Genomic DNA, 16044 nt, shown 5'->3' on the forward strand with positions numbered 1-16044 from the left:
TGACTAAGTTGGTAATCTCCCTGACTTTTAACACCTAGGGAGCTGGCATGAGAATGTGATCAAATCAGGAGAGACTATCATGGACCCCCAAGTAAAAGGATAAAGGGGGTCATTATGAACACGACTAGATTCCCCGCCGTGTTCATACTGGTGGTCTAAACATAGACCGCCAGCCCCTTGAGACCCTGCCGGACGTATAACAAACATTCCACTGGGCCGGCGTGCAGATATTTTTTTTCTGCCAGTTGGTCCATTGGAATGCTGGCCCAGTACATTTCCGACAGCTCCACATGGAGCTGTTATCAATGCCGCAATGCGGTAGGTGCAGCAGCACCTGTTGCGCAGATCACTGCCTCTAAATCAGGCAGTGACCTGTGTGACGTGGCTGTGCAAGGGGACCCTGGAGCACCCCTTCTGCCAGTTTTTTCCTGGCAGGTGAAACCGGCAGAACAAGGGTTCTTCATCCAGAGCTGCCCTGTCGGATGAAGAATTCAGCCATGATCAGGCTTACTGTCTGCAGTAGATTGGCGGTGGTGGAGGGCCGCCTGTGGCAATCCCCACTCTGTTCATTATGTGGCGGTCGAGACCGCCATGCCAGTGCCAGAAATTTCCGCTGCTGCCGGCTTGGCGGTCTCGACCGCCAAGTTCATAATGAGGACCTAAGTGCTGGGTTGCTAGGTTAAGGGTACACCATACATCTGCCAGTCCCTGGGCAGTGAGGAAGTCTGCAAATGGTTGTTTAACTGAGTCCAGGGGTCTGGGGAGATGTTGGTGAATGCAGCCTTTTTAAATCTCCAATGGTCCAAGGCATGGCACCTATTACCAAGGGAAGAGTCTCTTGTAGGTGAACTATACCAGAGGAGACTGGTTTGAAGTACTGGAGCGCCACTCCCACTTTGACTTTCTCCCCTAAACCTTTGACGTTCCAGGATAGTATCCTTAAGGTGGACATACTAACTTTGGACATCCCACTGTATGGTTAATGGACCACACCTGGGGGCTACCGGGCAAATGCTGGGTGGGGTTTATACTGTGAGAGTCAATGTCCTGTGTGTCTCAGCTATGTTGACTGGCCGTATGTATCTTGGCTGGACATAAACCCAACAGAAATTCCATTACCTCTCTTCAATCATGAATCCTCCTCCCTGCTTCAATGTGCTGCAGAATCCAAAACTGCCCACCTGTACAACTGCACATAGCGTTTGTTGTTTCAATGAGACATACTGCTAACTAGGAAGTGTCACTACCACCTTTTGGTTCCCATCCAGCCCCTTAATGGAATGTCTTTACCAAGTTGGTTTCTCATATCCTCTGTCTCAATTTTGCCCCCAATCATGGATTTAGGAACATCAAGGACATCTCTAGTGCCACATTTACAGTCCCACGAGCCTCTCTCATTTCCCCATGGGTCCCAACACCCATTCCAGGGATCAGGACGATGCCCTGGGTTAGGCCAATTTTGTTTGCTACGCATCTCCACTTCAAGTATATCACAATTCTCCTTTGCGGTGCTGCCACTCCTGTGTCTCTTAGGGCAGTCGCAGTGTCTTGACCCTCCTGCCACCTGATATTCACGCAGCCAATCCCAACCAACATATGGGCTTGATAAAAGGTGAGTTTTGCACGCTGACTCATCGGCACTGGATAAATCATTGAATACTTGTGGTCCCATTCCCTTACCTTCTTCACCTAGAGGAAACTGTGGCACAGCCTCTGGAAATTTAGGATGACTTAGCACCTCCTTGCATGGCATTAGCCTACTTTTACATACACTCTTGTGGCCAACAAGGCAAAAAACACAGCACCATCTTTACAAAGTGGCACTACCTATCCACTTTTTTGGCGCCGCATTTGCATCGTATTTTGATGCAAAATCGGCGCAAACTTACAAAATACAATTGTATTTTGGAAGTTTGCGCTGCTTTTGCATAAAAAAATTATGCAAATGCAGCGAAAACAAAGTATAAATATGGGCCTTAGTGACCCTTTGTACCACATTATGCCTGTTCAAGGCATCATGTATGTAAGGAGTGTGTTCTACGTTGGGACAAATGCAAAAATGGTGCAGAGGAATATAAGATGTTCCCATTTTGTCATTTTTATCTGGTACTTCTGAAACCTGCACAGAGCAGGAGTAAGCAGGGGACACACCATTGCTTTCATTGGGCCCCTATGTAGTGTGCAGGATTTGCACCATAAACTTGGCTATGTTCCTACACGGTCCATCTATGGCATCCATTATTTTGACACTATTGCACCTACTCAGCGCCATGGTGCACCATATATTGAGTATGGCACACACATGTTGAGGGTAGGGTGGCGCTAAGGGGCACACGAAAAGTGGCACTGCCTTAGATTCTACCCAAACTTTCTGACTTGTGGCCCTTAGTGACTTCAATTTGGACCTGCAGAAGAGTGATGTTGTGGAAATGGATACCTATTTTGTGTGTTGCATGTGACCTGTTTTCGGTCAAGAGCTCGCCCCCCCCACGTCCGCAGCACCACCTTGCTGTGTCCGTGTACCTGACCCCCGCCCACGCTGCTGCTAGCATGTTCGAGGCCCTCCTCCACCCGCAGGCATCCTCCTGAGCCTCATCCCTGGTGGCTAGTGGGCTTCTGGTAAGCGTCGCTAGACTCGTGTGCATTGTGCCGTTTTCGCCGTATTTGTGACTATATTCTGTTTTCTGCGCCTTGCTTCCTTGCGCTTTTTTGCCCCCATTTGTGCCTTTTTTAGATTGCTGTAATCCGCTTGTGCATTGTGCCGTTTCACCGTATTTGTGACTGTATTCTGTATTCTGTGACTTGCTTTTATGCCTTTGTGCTTTTTCTTCCAATTGTGCCTTTTTACTGTTTTCCGCTTTTTTCGCCCCTTGTGCGCTCCCCCTTGCCGCTTTTCCCTGCCGCTGCCTCCCTGCGGCCCCGCCCCCCTCGCTCCCCCATTCGCCGCTTCCTCCCGCCTCCCGCCACCCAGCTGCTCCTCCCTCCCCCCTCCCTTCTTAATGGCTGAGGCGCGCCAGAGTCAAGCCCGTCTGCGCCCGTCCGCGCCTGGACCGCGCCCAGCGCCACCCCCCATGGTCCGCACGCCCCCCACACCACCAGACGTCGCTACTCGGCCAGCAAACTCATCACCCTCAACCCCTCCACAACTTGCTTCCAGGCCACACCGAAGAACACCAAAGGACCCTTCTCCTGCCGCGCCTGCAACTTCACCTGCAACAGAACAAGGAAACCTGCAACAACCAGCACAAACCACCTCCACTGCATACTCCTCAACACACGCTCCTCACGAAAGCATGCCATCGAGCTCTGGGACCTGCTCGACACCACCGCCCCAGATGTAGCCTTCCTGACCGAAACCTGGTGGAACGACTCCTCAGCACCTGACATCGCCATAGTCATCCTGGACGGCTACAAGATCACCAGAAGAGATCGCCCCAATGGAATCAGGGGAGGAATAGCCATCGCCCACAAATCCACCCTCAAAATCCACACCCACACGGACGACACCCTCAAGACCGCCGAACACCTACACTTCCGTATCCAAACTGACCCCAACACCACCCTCAGGGGAACGCTCATCTACCGAACCCCAGGACCACGAGCACCCTTCAGCGACTCTATCGCCGACCTCACGAGCACCCACACCCTCGCATCTACGGACTACATCCTCCTTGGAGACCTCAATTTCCACCTGGAGAACAACAACGACGCCAGCACCACATCGCTGATCGACAACCTCTCCAACCTCGGCCTCAGACAACTGGTCAACACACCCACCCACATCGCCGGCCACACGTTCGATCCAATCTTCTCTGCAAGCAACCACGTCACCTTCAGCCACACCACCGAACTCCACTGGACCGACCACCACTGCGTCCACTTCACATTCAAGAAGCACACCGAACACCACCGCACCCAACTACCACCTCACCGCCGCTGGAGCAAAGTCACCAAAGACCAACTGACCAGCACCCTCGCCCAGAACCCGCCTACCGACCACACCGACCCAGACACCGCCGCCATCAACCTACGACGGTGGATCAACGACTGCGCCAACGCCCTCGCACCTCTCAAAAAGCCCACCGACAACCAAGGAAAGAAAAAAGCCGCCTGGTTCATGGACGAACTCATCACCTCCAAACGCACCTGCCAGAAACTAAAGAAGAAATGGCTCCTCGAGCGCACACCAGACAGCCTGACAGCCCACAAGGAAGCCACCCGCAAGCACCACCAGCTAATCCGACTCGCCAAACACTCCCACTTCACAGAACGCCTGAACAACAACGCACAGGACAGCAAGGAACTCTTCTGCATCGTAAAAGAGCTATCCAACCCCAGCGCCAACGCCAATGACATCCCACCCTCCCATCAACTGTGCGACGCCCTGTCCAGCTTCTTCTATCAGAAGATCGCCGACATCCACGACAGCCTCAACACCATGCCTCCGCCAGACCCCCCCTCCAACAGCTCCACCTACACCAACCGCCTGACCGCCTGGACCCACGTAGACGACTCGGAAACCTGCAAGATCATGAACTCCATCCACTCAGGATCCCCCTCAGACCCATGCCCCCACCACGTCTACAACAAAGCTGACTCTACCATTGCCCCCCAACTTCGAAAGATCATCAACTTATCCCTCGAAACCGCAACCTTCCCGGAAAGCTGGAAGCACGCCGAAATCCACGCCCTCCTCAAGAAACCCAAGGCAGACCCCAACGACCTCAAAAACTTCCGCCCGATCTCCCTCCTCCCCTTCCCGGCGAAGGTCATCGAGAAGATCGTTAACGCTCAGCTCACCCACCACCTCGAGGACTACTCCATCCTGGAACCCTCCCAGTCCGGTTTCAGACGCAACCACAGCACCGAAACTGCCCTCCTCGCCGCCACAGATGACATCAGACAGCACATGGATGACGGCGAAACATCATCCCTCATCCTCCTGGACCTCTCCGCAGCCTTCGACACGGTCTGCCACCACACCCTACTAACACGCCTCCACGAAGCCGGAATACAAGAAAAAGCCCTCAACTGGATCTCCTCCTTCCTCTCCGGCAGAACCCAGAGAGTCCGACTCCCTCCCTTCTGCTCCGAAGCCACCAACATCATCTGCGGCGTACCCCAAGGCTCCTCCCTAAGCCCGACGCTGTTCAACGTCTACATGGCCCCCCCTCGCACAACTGGCCCGTCAGCACCACCTCAACATTCTCTCCTACGCCGACGACACCCACCTCATCCTCTCCCTCACCAAAGACCCACACACCGCCAAAGCCAACCTCCATGAAGGAATGAAGTCCATCGCCGAATGGATGAGAAAAAGCCGCCTGAAACTGAACTCCGACAAGACGGAGATCCTCATCCTCGGATGCACCCCTTGGCCTGGGACGACCCCTGGTGGCCCACTGCACTAGGACCTCCTGCAACACCAACCAACCACGCACGCAATCTGGGCTTCGTCCTCGTCTCCGCCCTCACCATGTCCAAGCAGGTCAACGCAGTTTCCTCCTCCTGCTACAACACCCTCCGCATGCTACGTAGAGTCTACAAATGGATCCCGACGGAAACCAGAAAAACGGTGACCCAGGCCCTCGTCAGCAGTAGACTGGACTACGGCAACGCACTCTACACAGGCATTCCAGCTAAAGACATCCGACGCCTCCAACGCATCCAAAACGCCTCCGCCCGACTGGTCCTTGACGTACCCCGCCGATGCCACATCTCCCACCACCTGAAGGACCCCCACTGGATCCCCGTGGACCAGAGGATAACCTTCAAGCTCCTCATCCACGCTCACAAAGCACTCCACAACGCCGGACCAGCCTACCTGAACTACAGACTCAATGTATACGTCCCCTCCCGCCAACTCCGCTCTGCCAACCCCGCCCTCGTTCCCTGCTTCCAGCGCAAGACCTCCGGTGTCAGATCCTTCTCCTATCTCGCCGCCAAGACCTGGAACGCCCTCCTGACCGCCCAGCGACAGACCCAGGACCTTCTCACCTTCAGGAGATTCCTCAAGACCTGGCTCTTCGACCAGTAGCAGCAGCCCCCCCCCAGCGCCTTGAAACCCTAACGGGTACGTAGTGCGCTCTATAAATATTGTGATTGATTGATTGCTTGATTGAATCCCACCCTTTTCCCGTGAAATACCTCCCCTGCACAAAAGTATTGTTCTTGCCAATTGTTGGCTGGCATACGTATGTGCATGAGGTTCATATGGCAAGTGTGGCACAGTTATATGTGATGTATTGTGGTGTATGCAAGATATTTCAGGGAGCTGTGGGACAGGACAGGGCATGCAGTGCTTTTCAGTGCTGCCCTGCATCAGGAGTCCAGCCGTTCTAAGTTCTACATATCATCGTTCTTATGCATTTCTTGCCTCTCCCTGTACACTGTCAGTAGTTCATCTGACACAGTCCACTGTTTGTACCCTTGCCTCATGGTGTGGAGATTTGGAATTTACTGGTATGTTTGTTGGTGTGCTGTGAGGTGTCCATTCCTGCACATGATCTTTCATTGATGGTGATATTGTATTTCATTGTGTGCTGCACTATGCACCACACAAGGGAACATTGAACATAGTGAGTATATCTATTATGTTTTGATGATATGTAGATGCTGATGGGACCACTCAGGTGGCAATTAATATCGGTGCTGCCTGAAGTTTCTACAACGTAGTATATGAGGGGCAGTGCCAACATGTGAGTTGTTTGACAGTTGAATGGCTGATGCAATTCACATAGCAGAGTGATCCTTGGTAAGCGTTATGTGTGAAGGATCTGTGTCTTGTTGTCTTCCGAGGGGACATTGCTCCATCTGTCTGTCCTGTGGTATGTCAGTTAGGTGGTGCTGTGGTTCTAAAAATTCTGGACCCATGTAATTTACTTTGCCACAGCAGTACGATTTTAGTATCAAAAGACCGATAATGACTAGTACACTAAGCATGAGCATTTTCGGTCAATTCCAGCAGCGTTTTCACCTCGAAATCGCCATTTTCGTCCTGCACTCGTGTCTCCCATTTTAGACACGGCAGCCATTTTTAAAAGTTGCCCTCACATAGGCTTATAATACAGTCAGATTTGATTCCAAGGACACGTACACCTTGATTGACTTTTCTCTGACCTGGGCAAGCTGGAACCATTGCCTCAGGCCAAACCTGTTTGGTCAGTCCCTCTCCCAGTGGCCGAATCAGATAGCATCAAGGCACACCATGCCATAAAACCCTTATTATCGCTCACACACCCTGCCTAATCTTGCTCACACCTGCACCTGCTCTTTTCTTCTTCTTACTTTACGAGGGGGAGGTGCCCGTTTTTATTGGGGGTCCACACTTATCTGATGTAAAATACTAGGCCTTGCCGGGTAATTTATTATAGGTTGGATGACATGAAATATGAGGTTTCATCATGACACTGTTTTTTCCTTTGTAGTGAAAACATGTGAATGACCAACCAAAATGTCAAGAATGTTTGCCTGAAGCTTAAAAAACTGTATATAAGGAAACCTGACTTTGCATTGACACACAGTCTCCTGAGAACATACAAACCGTGCTGTTGTACTTCTAGGACGCTTGTTACTTGGTTGCAGCCAATAAATTCGATCTTTGACTTCACCTAGAAGACTCTGAGTTTCTGTGGTCTGAATCAGGAAAGTACCCGAGGTCTTTGGGTGTACCCTGGCACCACTGGGTTACCGGATCAGTACCGGTTCTGAAAAACCCAGTACCTCAGTGCCAGGGACTTGTAGATATGGGCTTATGTGAGGGTGATGTGCATCGAATGCAGTGTTATGTGAAATGTGACATATGTATTGTGGTCTATACATCTATGTTTCCCTGTCCATGTGTGCTTAGTGTGGTGTATGTATTGTTTGTACTACCAGTTTGGTGCAATACCCGTGTTATGATTTGTATGCTATTTTACCTACAAGTAGAACATTGCCCTGTTGTCCATTATGGAATCATTATTTTATGGTAAAGTGTCTAAAGATGTAAGCATCATGGACACTTCCAGGATATTTTGAAAGGATATTTAAGATAGTTCCACGACAGTCTATGATGGCCTACACATTGATGGATTATGTATGTTTGTGGTTCCTGTAGAAGTGTTTATTCGCAGGAGAAGGGACAAGTTGGACATGGGTGCAGTCCATTGCACCCAGCACATGCGTGATGCCAGCAATTTGATAGAAACCTTGCTTTGTCTACTACTGCAGCTCCTGGTTGTTGGGTAACTGGATGTGATGGGGTTTGATTCAGATGGTGGCATCCAGGACCTTTGGGAAGAAGACAGAGAGGCATGGTTGGGAGATCCCACTCACTTGTGCCGCAGCTGTCTGGAATTAACCTGATGTCAACAAGTGAAGGGCAGCCTGTAGTTTGGTCATGAGTGGTAATCCTGTGCATCTCTGCACTCTTGCTGTGGGGTCTGGCACAATGTGATGGAGCAGGCGTACAATGGACTCCTGCCGCAGATGGTGAAATCTGATCATCTCTTCTTCTCTGAGGGCCAGGATGGTTGCACACTGGGGAAAGATCTTCTCCCACCTTCTATGCTGCCTTTGTGGCTGCTGTGGTAGTGTTTGGAGTTGCTACAGTGGTGCTGGTTGCACTTGGTATTGTCATCTTCTACGAGTGCCGAGCTGTAGCAATAACAGGTCCCTGTTGTCCAGTTACTTTCAAATGCTCCTTCTGTGTGTTTCCCTTATATAGTAGAGTGTGGGCCTCATGGTCAGACCAGGCGTTAAAATTTTGACACTAATCACACTTAGTGTCATTTTTTGGACCTAGTCCTTTGCGTGCAGCATTTTTCCGCCACGTTCTAAATATAGCACTAGCGGCTCAGCGTCATTTTTTAACCAGGAATGCCTACCTTGCATATCATTGTGGTTAAATGATGCAAGGTGAGGTTGCGCTACCAAAACTGACGGTAAGTCGTATATTTTGACACTAGACTTCTCTAGTGTCAAAATATAAATATAGCATTATGTTAGCGCCCCTTTTGCTTAAAAAAAAGGAGCTAAGCTGGCGCTAAGTTTTCTTAAATCTGGGCTAGGGACCTTAACCAGTGCTAGTCAGTGCTAAAGTGCATGTGCTCTCTCCCCTAAAACTTGGTATATTTGGCTTAGACCTGTTTGTCATATTTAGTTTTAATTTACCTGTAAATACCTTGTAAAGTGGTCTACCATATACCCATGGCCTGTAAATTAAATGCTACTAGTGGGCCTGCAGCTCTGATTCAGCCACTCACAGAAGTAGCCTTCCAAACCTGTCTTGGGTCTTCCACTGCAGTGCCTGCAGGTGCAGTTCACTGCCACATTGAATTGGCAAATCAAACTAATTGCCGAGAACTAGACTCCCTTTTTACTACACCTAAGTCATCCCTAATGTAGGCCTTAGATAACCCTATGGCCAGGGTGCTGTGTATATAAAAGGTAGGACATGTATTAATATGTTTTATATGTCATAATAGTGACAAACAACCTATTTCATTGTTCACTACTGTGAGGGCTGCCCCTCTCATAGGTTAGAATTGGAAATTCCCTTCTATATGTCTAAGTGGTAATTTGTGATCTGTGAGGAGTAACGTGTACATGTTTGGTTTGTATGGAATAATAGTGAGAAATCCTGCTTACTGGTGTAGGTGGGTTTTGTATCACTATTTGTGTAATAATGGCACTTTTAGAAAGTGTATTTTTAAGAAACAGTGTATCTTTTAGGAACATACATGGACATGTGATGAATAGAAAACATCAATCATATTACAATTCTTGCAGATTAGACAGGTTAAAGGGAAAGGACCTCCAATTCTAGAAAAATAAACAACAAAATAATTAAAAAATAACACAATAATAAGGAGTCTCCTAAGCCTCAAACAACCATGGAACCAAAACTGTTACAAGGATATACATATTAATACATTATAACAGGAAAAAAGGTTTCCAATCACAACCAGAATGATCTAAAAGAATGTAAGTCCATATTAGTGACACAATTAATCTCAAAGAGTCATATCTTAGGTTCATTCTTAGCACAGTGGACAACGTTTTAAAAATGTAACAAATGCAGGGTCTCATCAGGACAAAAGTGATAGAAGGGTGTACCTAATCCAAAGACAAAATGCCTTGTGCACACAACACCACTGTGAAACCATAAAAAAACTTACTTATAAGGATCGCATAGTACCCACAAATACAAGTTAAAAAAAACTTGTAATGTATATGACTGGATAATTGTCCCTCATTTGTTCCTACTGTATGGGGCCTGGAAAATAATGGGCAGAATTCCCTTATACGATGTGGGAAAGTCCATTGTGGTTCCTGCTTCTTGGTGCGACTGTGTGCTTTTCATTTCTTTGAAGCACCCCCCGGCCTGTGCGGTGAGGCTGTCCCTGTCCGCCGTTGTGAATGTGTGATTGCACGCATCTCATCACAGTGAGTTTTGGCACTAGGTTAGCCTCTGGGGTCCTAAAGGAATTCTAACCCTAACCCCAGCCAAGATCACTAGATATCAGGCCAGGGGAAGAGGAAGAAAAACAAATTCAGTGAGGAGAACCAAATATTAATATCTGAGGTGGCAAAGAATGAACACCCACTCTTTGTCTCCTTAAAATTGCCATTAGGGAAGAGGGAGCCATTTGGCAATCGATGCTAGATAAAATCAACTGTGTACGGCAAACAAAAAGGACAGTACTGAAGTTAAAGAAGAGGTGGCACAACTCCAATTACAGGACCAAGCAGAAACTGGGCAAGAACCTTAAAGCAGCCATGTGGACTGGAGGAGGACCTGGAGGAGTTGAACCCATTGGAGGAGCAAGTAGCATTGCTCCTCCCAACAGAGCTGGAGGGAGGTGTTGCCGGATGGGATTGTCCTTTGGTCAAGGATCAGGAAGAACTACAGGGTAAGTAAAAACAAAGGGACATATGGTTAAAACTGTCATGCAGTGCAGCAAGACAGTTTGCTGCACTGCGTGCATGTGATATGGTAGGGATTCTTCCCATATTAACTTAGGAATCACATAAATGTGAATTAATTACCCAGTCACATATGTTTATGTTCAGCCCTGCCCAGTTTCTTTTATCTATGTGTGAAATGTTGGCCCAGTCCAGGTTGTCCATTTAATCCTGGGACTTGTAACATAATCTACATCATGATTGACTAGGAATACAAGTCCCACAATACAAAGCAAAAAACCGGGAGAAGCATATCATGCGTAGACCTGGAAACTGTCGACATGTCAGAGCCAGTGCTGTCCCCCTTGCACCATGAAGCAAGTGTGCTTGTCCTGGGGCTAAGCAGCCAAAAGTGGAATATAATTTCATGCAAGGTAATGTGGTTTTCCAGAGGGCTAGCTTCTCACCGAGACGGTATCCAGGTGCTTAGTATGTGCCGGTTTTCACCAGGATCACCTGAAGAGCTAGGTATAAATTATCTAGCACTAAACTATATTTCACACAGCTGTCCTGATGTGCTGGGTGAGGTTTGTTCAGGTGTTGCCTGCCATGTAAGAGACCACCCTACCTCTTGTCTTGCTCATAAGGATATAGGGGGTGGGGTAAATGCAAGTGATGCACAGCAGATGTTATTTTTGTTGGAAGCATAGATGGTGTGTAAGCTAGGTGGGGCCCAGGTAGTGTAGTGCCTTGTAGGTGGGCCAGAGCATATTGAACTGGCAGTGTGTCTAAATGGGAAGCCATTGTATCTCAAGGAGGTGAGGGGTGATGTGTGTCCTACAAGGTAGGCTGAGTAATAGTCACTGCTGTATATGATAGTTTACTACTGGTGTTGCAGCTGTGCAGAGATGGTGTGGTAGAAGACATTGGTGTACTACAGTCCTGGGTGATGGTTTCACGTGTCAGGAGGGAGCCAGAAAAAGAGAGGTATGACTGCGCAACTTATATGAAAGCAGTTGTAGGTGAAGCAGTGAATTATGAAGTGTCAGAGTGTGTTGGTGTCCAGGATAATGACAAGGATTCTGGGATGATTGGAGGGTGAGGGGTTTGGGCCTAGTCATATGGGCAACCACTGTAGATGCATGTTGCAGAATAACCTCACTAACATTTTGTGAGGGTTCAATGTGACCAATTACTCTCACATACAGTTAGGCAAGATGGTCAGTGGCCTAATGTAACAAATGTTGAAAGTGTTTGTGTCTCCTGAGAGTCAATGTATAAACTGGGTATCATGAATATATGAGATTAAGTAGAGTCCCTGGTTCTGAATGATGATTTCCATTTGGGTCATGTACAAGTACAACTGAGAGGGGCTGAGTGAAGAGATTAGTGGGACCCTGCAGATGATCATCTTGTGTTCTCAGGAAATGGAGTGAGCTTCAGCTGTTGCATATTTCCAAGTGTGACGGTGGCTATCCCCTTTAGAGGTGGTTCTTGTCTACTGTTCTGGACTTTGGAGAAGAATGTATGTGCTAGGAAATTACAGGATTCCACACAAAAAAGTATGGTATTGTCATGTCTCATGGATAATCAGCCCATCTCTCTGGCTTTTCTTGCTACAATTCTTTGAAGGTAGCTTCTGTGACAATATTATGCCGCGGTTACACATGTTCTAAGAATACATAAATAGCGCAAGTATGTTCTAAGATTAAATAATAATGCAAACAATCCAGATAAACAACCAGACTGAAGTTCAGAAGTGTATGAATGTATCAGGAAATTCTCTCTAAACAAAAAGCTATGAAGATTACCGCTATGAACATTTACCAAAAGTCTAAACTTAGACCAAAATTCTAACTTTACCCATGGTAAAGTTAGACTTTAGGTCTAAGTTTATCTTAGTGAATCAGGCCCATTGTCTTTGTCTGTACTAATTGAAACTGCAATTATGCCACATTTCACTAAATGTTTTTCTTTATTGTTTGTTTTTAGGTGTACTAGAGACATCACCCACAGTACTGCCAGACAGAAGGCCTTTACAAAGTAACGTGTCCACACAACACATGACATGAGTCCTCCAATCTCTTCTGCTTGTGCAGCTCAGTGCCACTGCCATGAGACAGCTTCAAGAAGGCCCCAAAGAAAGATGCTGCCAAGAAAGTAGCCAGTGAAAGAAGCAGCTTTCCACCACCAGCATGCCGAACGCAACCTTTTTCCAGGAAAGTTGTGCCTGCTGCACTAGCCTCTAAGGAGCAAGCTGGGAACAGCACTCTTGCCTCAATGGTACCCCCCCAACCTAAGCCTAATTCCATGTTTGTCAGTGAGGCAGCCACTGCAATCATGATGACACCGATGTACAGTGACGTTGTATTGGATTTGTCTCTTTCTCAAGGTTTTACCCAATCATTGCAGGAAACTGAGCACAATTGACAACAGCTGCAGCCAGGAATAGCCGATCTTTCTGTAGTAGTGGTTGAACAGGAGGTTGAGTTTTCTACTGAGCCAGAACCTCCTCTTTTAGAACAATTGGCTTCCAGATCACCAGCAAGAAAAAGGAAGGGTACTCCATAGTCTTATCCAAGCTCTCCTACTGATGATCTTGACATGGATTAGACCCTGCAGAGTCCAAGACATGCCAAAAGAGACCAGGGATAAGGAAAGCTCCTAAAAGCCTTAGAATTAGGAAAGAGGATGAGGAGGTTGAAGAGTCAGTCATTGTCATGGAAGCTAGCCCCGAGAAGACCAACATTACTCCTCCTTTTCAACCTGCTCCAAGGGATTTGGCACTAGTACCATGACCACTAGTGCCAGTTGCTCCCATATCTGTAAGGCCCCACTGAGACCTTCATCCACCCCTACCTCAGAAGAAGCATGCGCTGCAGAGAGGCAATCAATGACACAGCCACCTACCTCCAGTTCTCCTTCTGGTATTGGCAAGGGCACACTAAGAAAGCTTTCCTCTGTAGATTGGGACTTCTTTATGATTAGCAAGCAGGAGAAAAACATTGTAATATGCTCCATTTGCCTCCTCTTTAACTTGCTCTGAGGGATGTGGCACTGATACCACCACCAGTGCCAGAGTCAGCTCCCATAATTAGAAGGGCCCCCTTGAGACCTGCATCCACTCCTACCTCAGTAGAAGTACACACTGCAGAGAGGCAAAAGATGACACAACCACCTACCTCCAATTTGTCTTCAGGCATTGGCACTGACACACTAAGAAGTTTTGGGCTTTTTTTATGATTAGCAAGCAGGAGAATTTCATTGCAATATGCTCCATTTGTCTCAGAACTGTTCCTCAAAGTAAGCCTGGTTCACACTATGGTACTGAGGCGAAAAGACCCATATGAAAAACACCACCCAATCAAGAGAGACAATCATCTTAAAATAATTTTTGCAGGTGTTGGTGAAGGTGAGAAGAGTGGGAATTCAGCTCTGATCATAGTGGGAGGTGAAGGTGATGAGGAAGAAGAGAGTGACATCTATTCACAAAGCAGCCCTGTCCCCAGCAGTGCGACAGTATCACATGCTTCAGCAACCTCAAATAACATAAGAGTGACATGGAGACACGACAGAACACTGTGACTGCCCCAAAACGCACATTGGGTCTACCACCTCCCACCTCCTACTTCTTAGAAGTTGCCTGCATCAGTGGCACCAGAGTAGCTGGAACACTCTTGAGTAGCCACGCACTTTAGAAGTGCTTTCATTCAATCATTCAAATAAAATTGGTGCTAAACCTCCTCCCTTTTTCTTTTGTGGAAGGAGTGAGATTTGTAGAATTTTTGGCAGCCCTCTGTCTGAAATGAAATTTTCCCAGTAGGACCTATTTTGCAAAAGTTGCTATTCCAGCGGTCAATCAGGATGTGCTGCAATTAATTAGACAAGCTTTGCCACAGAGTGCTGTTCACACTGTCCACCTAACAACAGACATGTGGACCAGTTGTCAATCAACTGATTATATGTTCATCACTGTACACTGGATCTCATTTGAGGGGGTTAGACAACAGCTAGGTATAGGTCTCAGCGCTAAAAAACTTTTAGAGGCATTCAGCGACATGCAAAAGTAGCCATGTTCGCCACAGAGAAATCCAATACAGCTGCAGACATCTTGGAAAACTTTAACAGCAAGTTGTTTCAATAGTTAGAATTGGATTTGTTGTGATGGATAAAGGCAATAATATAGTCAAGACTATGGAAGATGGTGGCTTTTTCAGGATCCTGTGTTTGGTGGATTGCATCAACCTAGTTGTGCAGGACTTTCTAAAAAAACAAGACATAAGGTTTTCATGTTAAAGTCAGCATGTAGGACCATAAAATGAGCCAAGTAATCCCACTGTTGCATCTTCCACAGGACCAGTCAAAAAAGAAGTAACAAAGGTTCTCGAGTGTAAACGGCAAAAGAGAAGTGCATGAGTTAGTTGAGAGCTTAATCCTTCACTTGGCTGATAATCCAAGGCCTCAAATAGACATTCTGTCTGACAGAAAGTATATTTGTGCCACAATACTTGAACCTCAGCACTAAAAATACTGGCCACTTTCATCATTTTTCAGAAGGGGATGTTTCAAAATAGAAGATGGGGATATCTGAGCAAGCCAAAGACATATATAGAGAACAGCTGTAAAGTAGAGTCCCAATCTGGGGCAGAAGTTCTGGGGTGCCAACTTCAGCTTCCAGACCTTTTCTCCAAATCCCCTTTCCAATCCATTCATCAAACCCCTAACCCACTTCCAATGGGCTGTGTGATGTAATGAGGTGTGACTTAATTTACACCATAAATGGATCAGACACTTGGTGGGACAGATGTGGTGAAAGTGACCCAACTCACTGCAGGATCTTCTATTAGTTGAGAAACAGCCCACACCAGCCCCACTTACCTACCCATGCATAAAAGGGATTCATATATTTGATATAGAATATAATTCGCCAACATCATCCTTCAAGGCTTGAATAGTGTAAAAGCTTCACCTTGTTGACTCCACTCCTGACTCTGACTCTATATCTGCTGACTCAAGAATTTCATAAATTTAGCTTTAATTAACCACTAGCTCCTCATTTTTCTGAACAGAAGTCATTACTATTGCTAGTGTTTCTTATAACATCAGTTATTCTGTTCTTTGTTGTGTCATGATGTCAGTAGTCTGATCAGTCTTTGT

This window comes from Pleurodeles waltl, chromosome 2_1 (assembly GCF_031143425.1).
Source record: "Pleurodeles waltl isolate 20211129_DDA chromosome 2_1, aPleWal1.hap1.20221129, whole genome shotgun sequence".
NCBI classification, from domain to species: Eukaryota; Metazoa; Chordata; class Amphibia; order Caudata; family Salamandridae; genus Pleurodeles; species Pleurodeles waltl.